The sequence below is a fragment of the Cherax quadricarinatus genome, unplaced genomic scaffold (assembly GCF_038502225.1).
Source record: "Cherax quadricarinatus isolate ZL_2023a unplaced genomic scaffold, ASM3850222v1 Contig2442, whole genome shotgun sequence".
Classification (NCBI taxonomy): domain Eukaryota; kingdom Metazoa; phylum Arthropoda; class Malacostraca; order Decapoda; family Parastacidae; genus Cherax; species Cherax quadricarinatus.
This window is the reverse complement of record NW_027197468.1, coordinates 622-21,452: the sequence shown is the minus strand read 5'-3', so window position 1 is coordinate 21,452 and position 20,831 is coordinate 622. Positions and strand designations below refer to the sequence as shown.

Sequence of the window (20,831 nt, the reverse complement as noted above, 5' to 3'; positions counted from 1 at the left end):
CAGTGTGTGGTGGAGTCATGACGCTCTCTCCACACTTGATCTAAACTGAGGGGAAAAGAATAGCGCATAGACTGATGAGAGGAATTGATGGATGGATGGTAGGTGGGATTGATGGATGGGTGGTGGGTGGGATTGATGGATGGGTGGTGGGTGGGATTGATGGATGGATGGATGGTGGGTGGGACTGATGGATGGATGGTGAGTGGGATTGATGGATGGGTGGTTGGTGGGATTGATGGATGGATGGTGGGTGGGATTGATGGATGGATGGTACGTGGGATTGATGGATGGGTGGTGGGTGGGATTGACGGATGAGTGGTGGGTGGGATTGATGGATGGATGGTAGGTGGGATTGATGGATGGGTGGTGGGTGGGAGTGATGGATGGGTGGAGGGTGGAATTGATGGATGGAGGGTAGGTGGGATTGATGGATGGGTGGTGGGTGGGATTGATGGATGGATGGTGGGTGGGATTGATGGATGGATGGTGGATGGGATTGATGGATGGATGGTGAGTGGGATTGATGGATGGGTGGTGGATGGGATTGATGGATGGATGGTGGGTGGGATTGATGGATGGATGGTGGGTGGGATTGATGGATGGGTGGTGGGTGGGATTGATGGATGGGTGGTAGGTGGGATTGATGGATGGGTGGTAGGTGGAATTGATGGATGGGTGGTGGGTGGGATTGATGGATGGGTGGTGGGTGGGATTGATGGATGGGTGGTGAGTGGCTATTGATGGATGGGTGGTGGGTGGGATTGATGGATGGGTGGTGTGTGGGATTGATGGATGGGAGATAGGTGGGATTAATGGATGGGTGGTGGGTGGGATTGATGGATGGGTGGCGGTGGGATTGATAAATGGGTGGTGGAAGAGACTGATGTTGCTTCTAAGCATTTTAATTTGTGATGGTCACTTTCTGTGTTGACTCACATAGCATCCTCCCAATCCATGGGGTGACCCATGTTGTCTTAATGTTGAACACAGGTGTTGTTCATGGGGTGACCCATGTTGCCTCAGTGTTGCAAGTGTACGTTTGCTAATGCAGCATTAGAGATCAGACAATATTTTGTTAGGATTTTTAAACCCGGAGGGTTAGCTATCTAGGATAACCCAAGAAAGTCAGTGCGTCATCGTGGGACCGACTCTTATTTCCAGTGTGGTCCCCGGTCTTGTCCCCCAGGATGAGACCGAAACCAGTCGACTAACATCCAGGTACCTACTTACTTGCTAGGTGAACGTGGTTAGCATGTGGAAGGAAACAGGCCCAGCGTTTCCACCCTTACCGGGGATCGAACCACAGACTGTGTGAGAGAGAGAAACTTGTAAACAATCTCAAGAATATATTATCGAATTCACTACACAGGAGCCTCGATGGCGCAGTAGGCAGCGCGTGAGTCTCATAATCTCAAGGTCGTGAGTTCGATTCTCACTCGGGGCACTCAAATTTTTCTCTTAAAATCACAGATGTTATTTGAATAGTGTGGAAAAACAACTTCCCATGCCGGGAATCGAACCCGGACCTCCTGGGTGAAAGCCAGGTATCCTAGCCACTAGACCACATGGGACTTACTAGTAAAACTTTCCCTGTGGCTACACTATCCTGGGTTACTAATCCTTAGAACTGATACATCCTCACACCAGTTACTTGTAAACTGGGACCTGGTTCACTCCACAATATAGCAGATTTTCGTTGTACTTCTTGTCACATCTGCCCTCGAATTTGATTCTCTTGTACCAGTGGATGAGTCTGCTCCTTCAAGACTCATCCACGAGCTTAAGATATATATATATATATATATATATATATATATATATATATATATATTATTTTTATTATCATTATCACACTGGCCGATTCCCACCAAGGCAGGGTGGCCCGAAAAAGAAAAACTTTCACCATCATTCACTCCATCACTGTCTTGCCAGAAGGGTGCTTTACACTACAGTTTTTAAACTGCAACATTAACACCCCTCCTTCAGAGTGCAGGCACTGTACTTCCCATCTCCAGGACTCAAGTCCGGCCTGCCGGTTTCCCTGAACCCCTTCATAAATGTTACTTTGCTCACACTCCAACAGCACGTCAAGTATTAAAAACCATTTGTCTCCATTCACTCCTATCAAACACGCTCATGCATGCCTGCTGGAAGTCCAAGCCCCTCGCACACAAAACCTCCTTTACCCCCTCTCTCCAACCTTTCCTAGGCCGACCCCTACCCCGCCTTCCTTCCACTACAGACTGATACACTCTTGAAGTCATTCTGTTTCGCTCCATTCTCTCTACATGTCCGAACCACCTCAACAACCCTTCCTCAGCCCTCTGGACAACAGTTTTGGTAATCCCGCACCTCCTCCTAACTTCCAAACTACGAATTCTCTGCATTATATTCACACCACACATTGCCCTCAGACATGACATCTCCACTGCCTCCAGCCTTCTCCTCGCTGCAACATTCATCACCCATGCTTCACACCCATATAAGAGCGTTGGTAAAACTATACTCTCATACATTCCCCTCTTTGCCTCCAAGGACAAAGTTCTTTGTCTCCACAGACTCCTAAGTGCACCACTCACTCTTTTCCCCTCATCAATTCTATGATTCACCTCATCTTTCATAGACCCATCCGCTGACACGTCCACTCCCAAATATCTGAATACATTCACCTCCTCCATACTCTCTCCCTCCAATCTGATATTCAATCTTTCATCACCTAATCTTTTTGTTATCCTCATAACCTTACTCTTTCCTGTATTCACCTTTAATTTTCTTCTTTTGCACACCCTACCAAATTCATCCACCAATCTCTGCAACTTCTCTTCAGAATCTCCCAAGAGCACAGTGTCATCAGCAAAGAGCAGCTGTGACAACTCCCACTTTGTGTGATTCTTTATCTTTTAACTCCACGCCTCTTGCCAAGACCCTCGCATTTACTTCTCTTACAACCCCATCTATAAATATATTAAACAACCACGGTGACATCACACATCCTTGTCTAAGGCCTACTTTTACTGGGAAATAATTTCCCTCTTTCCTACATACTCTAACTTGAGCCTCACTATCCTCGTAAAAACTCTTCACTGCTTTCAGTAACCTACCTCCTACACCATACACTTGCAACATCTGCCACATTGCCCCCCTATCCACCCTGTCATACGCCTTTTCCAAATCCATAAATGCCACAAAGACCTCTTTAGCCTTATCTAAATACTGTTCACTTATATGTTTCACTGTAAACACCTGGTCCACACACCCCCTACCTTTCCTAAAGCCTCCTTGTTCATCTGCTATCCTATTCTCCGTCTTACTTTTAATTCTTTCAATAATAACTCTACCATACACTTTACCAGGTATACTCAGCAGACTTATCCCCCTATAATTTTTGCACTCTCTTTTATCCCCTTTGCCTTTATACAAAGGAACTATGCATGCTCTCTGCCAATCCCTAGGTACCTTACCCTCTTCCATACATTTATTAAATAATTGCACCAACCACTCCAAAACTATATCCCCACCTGCTTTTAACATTTCTATCTTTATCCCATCAATCCCGGCTGCCTTACCCCCTTTCATTCTACCTACTGCCTCACGAACTTCCCCCACACTCACAACTGGCTCTTCCTCACTCCTACAAGATGTTATTCCTCCTTGTCCTATACACGAAATCACAGCTTCCCTATCTTCATCAACATTTAACAATTCCTCAAAATATTCCCTCCATCTTCCCAATACCTCTAACTCTCCATTTAATAACTCTCCTCTCCTATTTTTAACTGACAAATCCATTTGTTCTCTAGGCTTTCTTAACTTGTTAATCTCACTCCAAAACTTTTTCTTATTTTCAACAAAATTTGTTGATAACATCTCACCCACTCTCTCATTTGCTCTCTTTTTACATTGCTTCACCACTCTCTTAACCTCTCTCTTTTTCTCCATATACTCTTCCCTCCTTGCATCACTTCTACTTTGTAAAAACCTCTCATATGCTAACTTTTTCTCCCTTACTACTCTCTTTACATCATCATTCCACCAATCGCTCCTCTTCCCTCCCGCACCCACTTTCCTGTAACCACAAACTTCTGCTGAACACTCTAACACTACATTTTTAAACCTACCCCATACCTCTTCGACCCCATTGCCTATGCTCTCATTAGCCCATCTATCCTCCAATAGCTGTTTATATCTTACCCTAACTGCTTCCTCTTTTAGTTTATAAACCTTCACCTCTCTCTTCCCTGATGCTTCTATTCTCCTTGTATCCCATCTACCTTTTACTCTCAGTGTAGCTACAACTAGAAAGTGATCTGATATATCTGTGGCCCCTCTATAAACATGTACATCCTGAAGTCTACTCAACACTCTTTTATCTACCAACACATAATCCAACAAACTACTGTCCTTTCGCCCTACATCATATCTTGTATTCTTATTTATCCTCTTTTTCTTAAAATATGTATTACCTATAACTAAACCCCTTTCTATACAAAGTTCAATCAAAGGGCTCCCATTATCATTTACACCTGGCACCCCAAACTTACCTACCACACCCTCTCTAAAAGTTTCTCCTACTTTAGCATTCAGGTCCCCTACCACAATTACTCTCTCACTTGGTTCAAAGGCTCCTATACATTCACTTAACATCTCCCAAAATCTCTCTCTCTCCTCTGCATTCCTCTCTTCTCCAGGTGCATACACGCTTATTATGACCCACTTCTCGCATCCAACCTTTACTTTAATCCACATAATTCTTGAGTTTACACATTCATATTCTCTTTTCTCCTTCCATAACTGATCATTCAACATTACTGCTACCCCTTCCTTTGCTCTAACTCTCTCAGATACTCCAGATTTAATCCCATTTATTTCCCCCCACTGAAACTCCCCTACCCCCTTCAGCTTTGTTTCGCTTAGGGCCAGGACATCCAACTTCTTTTCATTCATAACATCAGCAATCATCTGTTTCTTGTCATCCGCACTACATCCACGCACATTTAAGCATCCCAGTTTTATAAAGTTTTTCTTCTTCTCTTTTTTAGTAAATGTCTACAGGAGAAGGGGTTATTAGCCCATTGCTCCCGGCATTTTAGTCGCCTCATACGATACGCATGGCTTACGGAGGAAAGATTCTTTTCCACTTCCCCATGGACAATAGAAGAAATAAAGAAGAACAAGAGCTATTTAGAAAAAGGAGAAAAACCTAGATGTATGTATATATATATGCATGTGCGTGTCTGATATATATATATATATATATATATATATATATATATATATATATATATATATATATATATATATATATATATATATATAATATAGTGTGTGGAAGAAAATCAGAAAGCATACACAGACTTTGCAAAAGCGTTTGATAAGTGCGATCATGGCGTAATAACGCACAAAACACGTGCAAAAGGAATAACTGGGAAAGTGGAGAGTTGGATCTTCAACTTCCTAACAAATCGAACACAAAGAATAGTTGTCAACAGAGTTAAATCGGAGGCTGCTATAGTGAAGAGCTCTGTTCCACAAGGCACAGTACTCGCCCCCATCCTATTCCTCATCCTCATATCAGACATAGACAGAGATATACACCACAGCACTGTAACATCGTTTGCAGAGGATTCTAGGATCTGCACGAGACTGTCATCTATTGAGGACACGGTTAACCTCCAAGAAGATATAAACAACGTTTTCCAGTGGGCAACGGTAAACAATATGATGTTCAATGAGGACAAATTCCAACTACTATGTTTTGGAAAACTGGAGGAGATAATAACTAGAACAGAGTATACTACAAACTCTGGCCATACAATAGAGCTGAAAAATAATGTAATGAGGATCTCACTTTCAAGGATCACAACAGTGCCACGATCACAAGTGCAAAGAAAATAATAGGATGTATAATGAGAACGTTCAAAACGAGATATGCCAAGCCAACGATGATCCTTTTCAAATCACTTGTTCTCTCTAGGCTGGAATACTGCTGTACATTAACATCTCCATACAAAGCAGGTGAAATCGCAGATCTAGAGAGTGTACAGAGATCCTTTACTGCACGTATAAGTTCTGTCAAGCACCTTAACTACTGGGAACGCTTGGAAGCACTTGACTTGTACTCGTTGGAATGCAGGAGAGAGAGATATATCATAATCTACACTTGGAAAATCTTGGAAGGAATGGTCCCGAATCTGCACACAGAAATCACTCCATACGAAAGTATAAGACTGGGCAGGCGATGCAAAATGCCCCCAATTAAAAGTAGGGGCGCCATTGGTACACTAAGAGAAAACACCATAAGTGTCCGGGGCCCAAGACTGTTCAACAGCCTCCCACCAAACATAAAAATATATACCCCTGGCTGCCTATAAGATATATATATATATATAGCCTATATATACAAGTCGGCCTTCTCCCACCGAGGCAGGGTGACCAAAAAAGAAAGAAAATCCCCAAAAAGAAAATACTTTCAACATCATTCAACACTTTCACCTCACTAACACATCACTGTTTTTGCAGAGGTGCTCAGAACTTTAGAAGCATATTCGTATAAAGATACACAACATATCCCTCCAAACTGCCAATATCCCGAACCCCTCCTTTAGGTGCAGACATTGTACTTCCCATTTCCAGGACTCAAGTCCGGCTGCCGGTTTCCCTGAATCCCTTCACTAAATATTACCCTGCTCACACTATATATATATATATATATATATATATATATATATATATATATATATATATATATATATATATATATATATATATATATATATATATATATATATATATATAAATATGCAAAATTTCAGCGGCCTAGCAGGAAGACACAAGGCCTACACCTAGCTCTCTCTCGTGGGATGGCCCGGCCCGGGCCATGGGCACAACACACAAGCCTGTGTACCCGCCACAACTTAACAATAAACAAAGAAGCCTCCGAAGAAGACGTATCATTTACTCCCCGCTACCAGAACACTAAACAAACTCGTTTTATAAATGGTGGAAAGCGGTGGTCACAGCAGTTGTTTGCTCAGAGAGAGGAAGGAAGAGGTATGAAGTCATCTTCACTTCATCATCCCATACAACAAGCATCCGTCTCTCAACGAGTTATCCTGATGTCGTGTCTGCACGTTTGAGCATCCAGACACAGGTACAAGCAGGATCCAGGCCGAAATTTGCCGAAATTCTCCTAGAATTGTAAGTGACCCCACGCTACAGCGTCCCACACTGTTTCCCAAGTCACATGTTCAGCGTCACTTGTATGTTGCTGCTGTTGTTGTTCAGCTCAGCACAGCTGTTTCAGCAAGCCAGAGGTGAGTTTCGTGGCAATGCTGTGTTTTCTGCTGTTTTTTGCGTGATTCATTGCCAGAGCTGTGTAGCCGAGTGCCCCAGGCCATCGAAGCTACGTGGATCAGCATGCCACATAGATCATGACGCCATGTGGATCCTGATGCCACGTGGGTGTGGGCGATGTCACGTGGATCTACCAGCCACGTGAGTTACCAGATGTCCCAGGCCACATGCTGTGGTCTGCTGCCCGCATCACATTGACGTCACCGACGATGCTGCCCGAGTTCATGATGTCACGATGTCTGCCTGACGTCACCTCGAGATGTCTGCTGACGTCACAGTGCTGCTGACGTCACCTCGCGACATCACGCCTAACATCACATGATGTCATATCGAGTGTTTCTAGTAATTATTTCAGTATTGTCGAGAAGATTGAGAGAAGATATATGTCGTGTGTTAATTCCTCTCAGTCAGTGTTCTCACATTTTAGTATGTCTTAGAGTCAGTTTTATGCACAGAAAAGCATCATTTGCTAGTTTAAGCCATGTTGTACCGCATGTACCGCGAGTGTGTAAAGTTTCCTTGTGTCCAGTGAGGTCTGAGCCAGACCTGAGTAGCACCACTGTGTTAAGTCACCCTTGTGACCAGTGTGTTTGACAGCTATCAGACAGCCCCGAGTGACCGAGCCCTCTTGTACAGAAAGCTTTTATGCTCGTCACTCGTGATGTTCTGCAGAATCGTACCTGCTACGATTCCCATCGAGATTTGTTTCACTTCACCTCCAGACCGTCAGAGTGCAGTTATATGTAGAGAAACAAGTCTGGGGACGCTTGGACTAGCCTCTGCTATAACTCCAACTGTCGAGAGAATGACACACTGTGTCAGCCTCGTGTCACAAGCTTCAGTGAGCAGCCTGCACAAAGAAGATGTCACTTTGACTGCTAGCTCGCTCACTGCAGTCTGGTGTATTATGTTACGACTCCCAGATGTTTCGCCCAGTCGTCTCTGCCACGACTCTCTCCACAACCCACTCCACACTCGCCGGCAGTGACAGCCCAGCGACAGTACCAGTCGAGAAGTGTCCTCCTGAGTCGCTTGCCAGAAGTCCTGCCCAGTTGCCGAGTTTTGTCTGAGGAGTTTTGTCGACGCCTCACTCGAGGGCACCAGCACGTCGTGCCCCAGGTTGAGTGAAACCTGCAGCGACTCCTACGATGACTGCTTCACCGTTCCAGAGGAGACCGTACCCTGTTACGTCACAGCTCAGCCGCAGCGATGTCTCCCGTGTTGCAGTATCTGTCCAGAGCAGCGTGCAGTGATGCCTTCGACGCTCACTGCCTATGACCACAATGTTTAGCACACCCCACATGTTTTTTCTTCCCTCCCTGTAGGAAGTTTTTTTTTCCATGTCCATATGTATATATATGTTTTTATTTTGTGTTCTGTGCCCTGTTCCTACGAGAGAGAGACCGAGTTCCTTTTACCACCAGTATTGTCGCATCGGGACGACGAGCGGTAGGTGGCCGAGCATATGTAGACAGCCTGTACTGTCTGCACAGACAGCCCATGCTGTCTGCCAGCTTAGTTCATATTTCGCGCCACTCAAGTGCTGCCACCTATAGGCCTTGCCACTTCAGTATGCCCAGACTTGCCTCGCTCTCACTCACACAGCGGCCTGGCATCAACACACAAGTACTCCCAGCTCTCTCTCGTGGGCATGGCCCTCCCGGGCCATGGGCACAAACACACAAGCCTGTGTAACCCACCACTACTTAACAATAAAGTAAGAAGCCTCCGAAGAAGTATATCATTTAACCACCCGCTACCAGAATACCAAACAAGCGCCGTTATACGGCTCGTGCCAGACCGGGCAATGCTCTGGCGCCCAGCCGAGCTTGGCGTCGGATCCAAGGCAGCACCAGGCAGGTGGTAAGTTTTTTTTTTCATATCATCTCCCACATTCACCGACCAACGAAAGATATTACAATGTTTTAGACTTTGAAGGACAAGCGACGTATTTACAAAAAAATGATCTCAGGCTGGAGGGGACTCGAACCTACGAGCCCAGACAAATGCTGTGATAGATGCTGTGATAGATGCTGTGATAGATGCTGTGATAGATGGTGTAATTAATGGATGGTTGTTTATTGCAGGTCAGCTGATGCGAGATTGTGTGGTGAGAGGTGATGACCTTACAGGTGAGAGGTGAAGACCTTACAGGTGAGAGGTGATGACCTAACAGGTGAGAGGTGATGACCTTACAGGTGAGAGGTGATGACCTTACAGGTGAGAGGTGATGACCTTACAGGTGAGAGGTGATGACCTTACAGGTGAGTGGTGATGACGTCACAGGTCAGCTGACACCAGGCTGTGTGATATACATATACAAAGTTGCCACTTTGAAAGGGGTATTAAATTTCTTTATTTCTCAGTCACACTGTGAGACAGAGATTACGCAAATGCCGGGAATTTAATTTAGTTTTAAATTGGTTAAATTGCATACTAATACACACACACACGTATATAGTGTATTTACGTTCATATATCTGTTTATGTACATATGAGTGCAAGTGTACACATATAAGTGTGTGTACAAAGCACATATATGAATGTGAATTTATAAATACACGTTAGTGTACTCACATATACGCGTACTCACCTAATTGTAGTTGTAGGGGTCAATACTCAGCTCCTGACCCCGTGTGTGTAAATCTGTGCACCTGTGTGTGTGTACACACGCATGCGTCTGCGTTGTATACATATGAACTCTTCGTATTACGGATGGTCAAGATAATCCTCTCATCCCTCTATTTCCAGCATAATACCCTGCACACTCATACAAAATTGACCAAAAGAGAGCTGAATAATTTACCCTAATACTCTGGCTTCCGTCGGCCGCCGCCACGTTTGTCAAAATGGGGAAAGATCCTCCGAAAAGCAGACTGATTCGCGAGTTTCTGTCAATAAATGAGTACTTGAAGAGCGACCTTGGACGAGTCTGCCCTTATACTTCCTCGTTTACTTTTAGATTTTGTCCGTTTTCTTTTGATGTTTGTTTTCTAAGCGTTTCAGGCTTCCGTTTTCTGTTGGTGCTCGTTTTTCCCCCAGTTTCCGTTTTCTCTTAGGGCTGTTCGTTTTGTTGGTTTCCACTTCGGTTTTCTGTTAGTACTGTTCGTTTATTGTTTCCACTTTCTGTATTCAGGCGGCAACTTTCCGTTTTCTGAGACTGTTTTATTTTTCAGTGTATATACACTAAGAGGGTTGTATTTCTCAGTATATATACACTAGGAGGGTTGTATTTCTCAGTATATATACACTAGGAGGGTTGTATTTCTCAGTATATATACACTAGGAGGGTTGTATTTCTCAGTATATACACACTAGGAGGGGTGTATTTCTCAGTATATATACACTAGGAGGGTTGTATTTCTCAGTATATATACACTAGGAGGGGTGTATTTCTCAGTATATACACACTAGGAGGGGTGTATTTCTAAGTATATATACACTAGGAGGGTTGTATTTCTCAGTATATATACACTAGGAGGGGTGTATTTCTCAGTATATACACACTAGGAGGGGTGTATTTCTCAGTATATACATACTAGGAGGGGTGTATTTCTCAGTATATATACACTAGGAGGAGTGTATTTCTCAGTATATATACACTAGGAGGAGTGTATTTCTCAGTATATATACACCAGGAGGGGTGTATTTCTCAGTATATATACACTAGGAGGGGTGTATTTCTCAGTATATATACACCAGGAGGGGTGTATTTCTCAGTATATACACACTAGGAGGGGTGTATTTCTCAGTATATATACACTAGGAGGAGTGTATTTCTCAGTATATATACACTAGGAGGGGTGTATTTCTCAGTATATATACACCAGGAGGGGTGTATTTCTCAGTATATATACACTAGGAGGGGTGTATTTCTCAGTATATATACACTAGGAGGAGTGTATTTCTCAGTATATATACACTAGGAGGAGTGTATTTCTCAGTATATATACACTAGGAGGGGTGTATTTCTCAGTATATATACACCAGGAGGGGTGTATTTCTCAGTATATATACACTAGGAGGAGTGTATTTCTCAGCATATATACACCAGGAGGGGTGTATTTCTCAGTATATATACACTAGGAGGGGTGTATTTCTCAGTATATGTACACTAGGAGTGTATTTTAGTATATATACACTAGGAGGAGTGTATTTCTCAGTATATATACACTAGGAGGGGTGTATTTCTCAGTATATATACACCAGGAGGGGTGTATTTCTCAGTATGTATACACCAGGAGGGGTGTATTTCTCAATGTATATACACCATAAGGAGTGTATTTCTCAGTGTATATACACCAGAAGGGGTGTATTTCTCAGTGTATACACACTTCATCTCTGTATTTCAGGTATGAAAATATTCTTAACTGGTGGTGATCAGGTTATACAGCCTTAATGACCCTCGTGGAGTAAACAGGTTTTAAACTTGATAAACCAACTGTGTTTTATACACGAGTCTATTAATACAACCGCATCTTATTAAACCTTCCATACACTCGCTATACATTCCTGTCTATTAATACACCTAATTACATTTGCTTTACAATTTCCTGTATGGAGTATACAATGAAAAAATGTATTTGTTGTATTTAAGTATACATTGTATGGAGTGTGTAGTTGTGTGGTCTTCATCCCTGCAAACTCTTACCACGATGGTAACGTGTTCGGCTCACATTCAAATAACCCGGGTTCAGTACAGGCTGGGGTAGGAACAAAGAACCCAGTGGAAATAAGCCACACTCTTTGGGTTATCCTGGGTTAGTAACCCAAGATAACTTACCCAGGATAACTCAGTCATTTAGCAAAATTCAGCCAGTCAAATTTCCGCCTGCCTCCCAGTCCATACAACCAATAAAAAATAAACGTATTTAATATCGACCATCGGCAATAAAATTCTTGCAGGTATTGTAGTTATACCTGACGGTATTATTGCACACACGATGCTTACAATGTAACCATAGCAACGGGATCCAGCATCCCTCAAGCGAGGCTTAGGGTGTAACCATGGCGACGAGATCCAACGTGATCCAGCGAGATCCACAACGACAACCAGCATCCCTCAGACGATGCTAAGTCAAATGTATTGAGAATATATATATATATATATATATATATATATATATATATATATATATATATATATATATATATATATAATATCGTGCCGAATAAGTAAAATTGGTCACTTAGCAAGAACTCATTGAAAATTAAGTTCTTTCTAAAATTTTCTCTTATACGTTTAAAGATATAAATTTTTTTCATTTATGTTGATGTAAAAATCAATAATTTTGTACCAAAAGAACCTTAGAAAACTTCTACAAGTCTTCTACACTTCTTTCCACCAATGTTTCTGACATCTGAGGTATCAACGGATGTTGATACAATGTTCTCTTATTGTGCTCACGGCGCCCTTTGCCTTTCACTGGGATTATTCTGCGCTCTCTCGCACCTTTCTCACTCCAGTGTGTTGTCCTGGGAGTGTGCAGACTTGGGGCCAGGCACTCCTGTACTTTCCAGGTATATATTATTATCTCTCTCTCTCTCTCTCTCTCTCTCTCTCTCTCTCTCTCTCTCTCTCTCTCTCTCTCTCTCTCTCTCTCTCTTCGCACCATTGGGTACCTATTAAGGACTCAGAGGTATGTCTTTCTTACCTTCCCTCTCTCTCTATACGTCTCTTCCTCTCCCTTTCACCTACCCCTTCCCACACCCTCCCTATCATCCACCCCCCTCCCTATCATCTCCCCCTCCACCCCTTCCCTTTCAACTTCCCCTCCACCCCTTCCCTATCATCTCCCCTCCACCCCCTCCCTATCATCTCCCCCTCCACCCCCTCCCTATCATCTCCCATTCCACCCCCTCCCTATTAAAGTCCCCTCCACCCCCGTCCTGTTGTTGTGTCACAGGCTCCGCCTCACCCCAGATCATAATTAAATTGGTAACTTGGTAATTACACAGCGTTCATCATCAGTACCCTCCCTCTTTCCCTCCCTCTCTCCCTCCTTCCTTTAATCCCTCCTTCCCTCCCTCCCTCCATCCTTCCTACCCTCCCACTCTTCCCTCTTCTATTTTTCTCCCTCTTCCTCTCTTTCCCCCTCTTTCGCTCCTTCCTTCCTCCTCTCCATTTATCTCTCCCTCTTTTTCTCTTTTCCTCTTTCACTCCTTTCCTTTTCTTCACTCCTCCTCTCCTCTCCTTTTTCCCCTTCATTTCTCTCTTTTTATCTTTCATCTCTCTTATCTTTCCCCTCTCTCTTCCTTTATTCTCCTCTCCCTCATTTTTCCATTCTCCCCTCCTCTCCCCTCCTCTCCCCTCCTCCCCACACAATGTCACATCAACATACAAAAACTTTCTCTTTCAAAAAAGCAAATTTCGAGGGTAAATATATAAATTATAAAAATATATGTGAAAATATGTGAAAATATCCAGGTTTAGTGACGTGATTCGAAGTTTTGTTGTGGGGAGTAACTTTGTTCCTCCCTCACCCCCCTCCCTCACCCCACTCCCTCACCCCTCTCCCTCACCCCTCTCAGTCACCCCTCTCCCTCACTCCTCTCACTCAGCTCTCTCCCTCACAATCGCTTTCCCCCATCACCCCTCACTATCTCCCCCATTCTCTCCCATTTATGTCTTAAACACTCTCTCCTTGAGAGAGGATGTGGAAGGAACACAAGCAGAAGTTTGACACAAATAACTAATGAGAAATGTCAGGAAGTATTTCTTTAGCCTCTTGAGAGTAAAAAACGAGAAATAAGACAAACTTCATACACAGTCTCAAGATCAGGTATGAAAATAATACCAGGAAGACAGGAACAATGAGTGCCAACCAAGGGACAGGAGATTCGACAAATGCAAATAAGTGATTAAAATCGTAAAAAAATACGCCATTAAAACACTAAATATAAATCACCAATTAAAAAAAAACATTAAAATACGTAAACAAACACGGATCAATTATTACAAAAAATAAAAACACAAACAGCCTCTTTTAAAAGAGACAGACAAACACAGATCAGTGATTACAAAAACACACGAACACTCCCTTTAAAACACAAACAAATAAATACTCAAGCAAGAACCACACAACTTCTAATTCTCCTTTATCAAAAACAGAAGAAAATGACCAAAAATGTTGGGGTGAAGCAAGTGAAATACTGCATATAACGTGGGAGGAACACTGTATGTGGGAGAGGTCTCTACCATGCTATACAGGGTGAGGGAGTGCCCCCCATGCTATACAGGGTGAGGGAGTGCCCCCCATGCTATACAGGGTGAGGGAGTGCCCCCCATGCTATACAGGGTGAGGGAGTGCCCCCCATGCTATACAGGGTGAGGGAGTGCCCCCCATACTATACAGGGTGAGGGAGTGCCCCCCATGCTATACAGGGTGAGGGAGTGCCCCCCATGCTATACAGGGTGAGGGAGTGCCCCCCATGCTATACAGGGTGAGGGAGTGCCCCCCATGCTATACAGGGTGAGGGAGTGCCCCCCATACTATACAGGGTGAGGGAGTGCCCCCCATACTATACAGGGTGAGGGAGTGCCCCCCATACTATACAGGGTGAGGGAGTGCGCCCCATACTATACAGGGTGAGGGAGTGCCCCCCATGCTATACAGGGTGAGGGAGTGCCCCCCATGCTATACAGGGTGAGGGAGTGCCCCCCATACTATACAGGGTGAGGGAGTGCCCCCATACTATACAGGGTGAGGGAGTGCCCCCCATGCTATACAGGGTGAGGGAGTGCCCCCCATACTATACAGGGTGAGGGAGTGCCCCCATACTATACAGGGTGAGGGAGTGCCCCCATGCTATACAGGGTGCGGGAGTGCCCCCACATATTACAGGGTGAGGGAGTGCCCCCATACTATACAGGGTGAGGGAGTGCCCCCACACTATACAGGGTGAGGGAGTGCCCCCATACTATACAGGGTGAGGGAGTGCCCCCCATACTATACAGGGTGAGGGAGTGCCCCCCATACTATACAGGGTGAGGGAGTGCCCCCATACTATACAGGGTGAGGGAGTGCCCCCATGCTATACAGGGTGAGGGAGTGCCCCCCATGCTATACAGGGTGAGGGAGTGCCCCCATACTATACAGGGTGAGGGAGTGCCCCCATGCTATACAGGGTGAGGGAGTGCCCCCACACTATACAGGGTGAGGGAGTGCCCCATACTATACAGGGTGAGGGAGTGCCCCCATGCTATACAGGGAGAGGGAGTGCCCTCATGCTATACAGGGTGAGGGAGTGCCCCCACACTATACAGAGTGAGGGTGTGCCCCATACTATACAGGGTGAGGGAGTGCCCCCATGCTATACAAGGTGAGGGAGTGCCCCCACACTATACAGGGTGAGGGAGTGCCCCATACTATACAGGATGAGGGAGTGCCAGCACACTATACAGTGTGAGGGTGTGCCCCACACTATACAGGGTGAGGGAGTGCCCCCCATACTATACAGAGTGAGGGAGTGCCCCCACACTATGCATAGTGAGGGAGTGCCCCCACACTATGCAGAGTGAGGGAGTGCCCCCACACTATACAGGGTGAGGGAGTGCCCCCACACTATACAGGGTGAGGGAGTGCCCCCACACTATACAGGGTGAGAGAGTACCCCCATACTATACAGGGTGAGGGAGTGCCCCCATACTATACAGGGTGAGGGAGTACCCCCAGACTATACAGGGTGAGGGAGTGCCCCCATACAATACAGGGCGAGGGAGTGCCCCCACACTATGCAGGGTGAGGGAGCGGAGGTTACCTGGAGGTTATTCCGGGGATCAACGCCCCCGCGGCCCGGTCCATGACCAGGCCTCCCGATGGATCAGGGCCTGATCAACTAGGCTGTTACTGCTGGCCGCACGCAGTCCGACGTACGAGCCACAGCCCGGCTGATCCGGCACTGACTTTAGGTATCTGTCCAGCTCTCTCTTGAAGGCAGCCAGGGGTTTATTGGCAATTCCCCTAATGCTTGATGGGAGGCTGTTGAACAGTTTTGGGCCCCGGACACTTATGGTGTTTTCTCTTAGTGTACCAATGGCGCCCCTACTTTTTATTGGCGGCATTTTGCATCGCCTGCCCAGTCTTTTACTTTCGTAGGGAGTGATTTCTGTGTGCAGATTTGGGACCATTCCTTCCAAGATTTTCCAAGTGTAGATTATGATATATCTCTCCCTCCTGCGTTCCAACGAGTACAAGTCAAGTGCTTCCAAGCGTTCCCAGTAGTTAAGGTGCTTGACAGAACTTATACGTGCAGTAAAGGATCTCTGTACACTCTCTAGATCTGCGATTTCACCTGCTTTGTATGGAGATGTTAATGTACAGCAGTATTCCAGCCTAGAGAGAACAAGTGATTTGAAAAGGATCATCATGGGCTTGGCATCTCTCGTTTTGAAAGTTCTCATTATCCATCCTATCATTTTCTTTGCACGTGCGATCGTGGCACTGTTGTGATCCTTGAAAGTGAGATCCTCAGACATTACTACTCCCAGGTCCCTTACATTATTTTTCCGCTCTATTGTATGGCCGGAGTCAGTAGGAAAACTTTGTTTATATCGTCTTGGAGGTTAACCGCGTCCTCAGCAGATGACAGCCTCATGCAGATCCTAGTATCATCCGCAAAGGATGATACGGTGCTGTGGTGTATATCTCTGTTTATGTCTGATATGAGGATAAGGAATAAGATGGGGGCGAGATACAGAGTGAGGGAGTGCCCCCATACTATATAGGGTGAGGGAGTGTCCCCACACTATACAGGGTGAGGGAGTGCCCCCATACTATACAGGGAGAGGGAGTGGCCCCCATACTATACAGGGTGAGGGAGTGCCCCCACAATATACAGGGTGAGGGAGTGCCACCACACTATACAGGGTGAGGGAGTGCCCCCACACTATACAGGGTGAGGGAGTGCCCCCACACTATACAGGGTGAGGGAGTGCCCCCCACACTATACAGGGTGAGGGAGTGCCCCCATACTATGCAGAGTGAGGGAGTGCCCCAATACTATACAGGGTGAGGGAGTGCCCCCCATACTATACAGGGTGAGGGAGTGCCCCCATATTATACAGGGTGAGGGAGTGCCTCCACACTATACAGGGTGAGGGAGTGCCCCCATACTATACAGGGTGAGGGAGTGCCCCCACACTATACAGGGTGAGGGAGTGCCCCCCATACTGTACAGGGAGAGGGAGTGCCCCCACACTATACAGGGTGAGGGAGTGTGCCCCCATACTATACAGGGTGAGGGAGTGCCCCCACACTATACAGGGTGAGGGAGTGTCCCCCATACTATACAGGGAGAGGGAGTGCCCCCACACGATACAGGGTGAGGGAGTGCCCCAATACTATACAGGGTGAGGGAGTGCCCCCTATACTATACAGGGTGAGGGAGTGCCCTTCACACTATACAGGGTGAGGGAGTGCCCCACACTATACAGGGTGAGGGAGTGCCCCCACACTATACAGGGTGAGGGAGTGCCCCCACACTATACAGGGTGAGGGAGTGCCCCCACACTATACAGGGTGAGGGAGTGCCCCCACACTATACAGGGTGAGGGAGTGCCCCCACACTATACAGGGTGAGGGAGTGCCCCCACACTATACAGGGTGAGGGAGTGCCCTCCATACTATACAGGGTGAGGGAGTGCCCCCCATCATGCTAAACAATGGAGAAGGGATACCAACAGGAAAGAAAACCACCACCATCACCACCGCCAATACCACCACCACCATAACCACCATCACCACTACCATCACCACCACCATCACCACCACCATCACCACAACCACCATCACCACCATCACCACCATCACCACCACCATCACCACCATCACCACCACCACCATCACCACCATCACCACCATCACCACCACCACCACCACCACCACCACCATCACCACCACCATCACCACCACCACCATCACCACCACCACCATCACCACCACCATCACCACCACCACCACCACCACCACCACCACCACCACCACCACCACCACCATCACCACCACCATCACCACCACCATCACCACCACCACCATCACCACCACCACCACCACCACCACCACCATCACCACCACCACCACCACCACCACCACCACCACCACCATCACCACCATCACCACCATCACCACCACCATCACCACCACCACCACCACCACCACCACCATCACCACCACCACCACCATCACCACCACCACCATCACCACCACCACCACCATCATCACCACCACCATCACCACCATCACCACCACCACCAATACCATCACCACCACCACCACCACCACCATCACCACCACCACCATCACCACCACCACCATCACCACCACCATCACCACCACCACCATCATCACCACCACCACCACCATCACCACCACCACCATCACCACCACCATCACCATCACCACCACCATCACCACCACCACCATCACCACCACCATCATCACCACCACCATCATCACCACCACCATCACCACCACCACCACCATCACCACCACCATCACCACCACCATCACCACCACCACCACCACCACCATCACCACCACCACCACCACCACCATCACCACCACCACCATCACCACCACCACCATCACCACCACCACCATCACCACAACCACCACCACCATCACCACCATCACCACCACCACCATCACCACCACCACCACCACCATCACTGTTGCAACCCCTGAATGGGTTACAATGATTATTATGTATATATAATGTATATTACCTTTTCATTTAATTTTATATTGCTTATATTTGCGATAATAGCTAAATCGCAAATGTATTGCCTTATATTGTTATTTGACGTAGCTTATGTTGTTAGGATGTACATAATATGTGCTCAGTTAGTCTTGATTGTCAAACTACTGTAATCATCGCTTGTCGCTCGTTATACTGCCGGCTTCTGAGCTGCAGTTGTCCACGTAGATATCACGTGATCGAAGGGGGTTGTCCTCACCTCTCGTGAAGTAGTCAGTCTGCTGTAGACTCGCTTGGTGGTTGGACAGATTGTCTGTCTCATTATTCTTGTTAGTTCTGTAGAACTTTGTTCACAGAACATTGTATAGACTTTCTGATTTTCGACGTTGTACTGAGGTTGTGTGTCACTTAGACACTCTGAACATCTCAGGTCCTTAGCTATAGCTTCTGACCTAATTTTGTACTGGTTCCTGTGTATTGTCACAGTCACAGTTTTACCTATGCTGAACATAGATTCAGTATTATGGGAGTTTTGTAACTTTTGTGGAGGATCTGCAGATGGTCCCTACTTAGTGTCGTTATATTATCTCCTTGTTCCTGATTCTGTGTCGCAGTCGCTTGATATTGCATTGCTATTGGGCTTAGCATTCTTTGTTGTTCCAGCAGACTGTTCGGGTTGCCAGTCCGTCAAGAAGTTAGTTTATTTGAGGACTTTGTCAGTCACTTGTTTAAGACTGTTCGGGTTGCCAGTCGGTCAAGAAGTTAGTTTATTTGAGGACTTTGTCAGTCACTTGTTTAAGTCTTATTCGAGTCTTGAGACATAGCTAACTACTTAAGAGCACTTACACGCATACACACACACACTTGTACATATTTGTAATATCTTATTAAATGTTAATGTACCTGACGGTAATTTAAGAATTATAATGTGTGATGTGCTTTCTGCACAATAATATTGAACTCGAGAGATTGATTTTATTTCGATTGTTGTAATTTAATTTAATTTGATAATATACCTAGACTTAATAAATTTATTAAATTTTAATTTAGTTAGTAGCCTAACAGTTGTAATCCTAGCACTATTGAATAATACAGAATTCTTATGGATAATTGACAAGGATACTGACTACTTGTTACGAAACCCAGTAACAGGCTGGATGCTAGAGGGGCAGTCCTTCTAGTATCTACTGGAGATCTCAAGCTTTTAGAATTGCGTTTTTAAATACTACATTACAATTATTACTAATTATTACTACTATCATTATTGTTATTATTACTACTACTATTACTAGTATTACTACTACTATTATTAGCATTATTATTAATATTAATACTATTATTACTACTATTACTACTATTGTTATTTATTATTATTTATTATTACTATTAATAATATTACACTATTATTGTTATTATTAAATTATTATTAATATTACTACATTACTATTATTACTATTATTACTAAGACATTATTATCATTATTACTACTATTATTACTATTACTATTATCATTTCACTACATATCACCATTATCACCATCACCACATTGCTATCAATATCACTACCACCACCACCAATATCACACCACTATCAACACTATCACCATCATTATTACTATCATCATCACCACCAACATTACCATTAAAACCATCACCATCAGCACCATCATCACTATCACCACTATCACCAATTATCATCATTACCACCATCATCACCATCACCACCACCACCAAATATACCACCACAACCATCACCACCATCACCACTATCAACATCACCAT

General features: G+C 45.2%; 2 non-coding genes across 2 annotated transcripts; one reads left to right on the top strand and one right to left on the bottom strand.

The window, feature by feature from the left end:
• Window positions 1-1,371: 1,371 nt before the first annotated feature.
• Window positions 1,372-1,444, top strand: TRNAM-CAU (transfer RNA methionine (anticodon CAU)). Its single transcript has one exon. It is a non-coding gene; the product is annotated as a tRNA-Met (tRNA).
• Window positions 1,445-1,499: 55 nt separating this feature from the next.
• TRNAE-UUC (transfer RNA glutamic acid (anticodon UUC)) lies at window positions 1,500-1,571 on the bottom strand. Its single transcript has one exon. It is a non-coding gene; the product is annotated as a tRNA-Glu (tRNA).
• Between the last annotated feature and the right edge of the window lie 19,260 nt (window positions 1,572-20,831).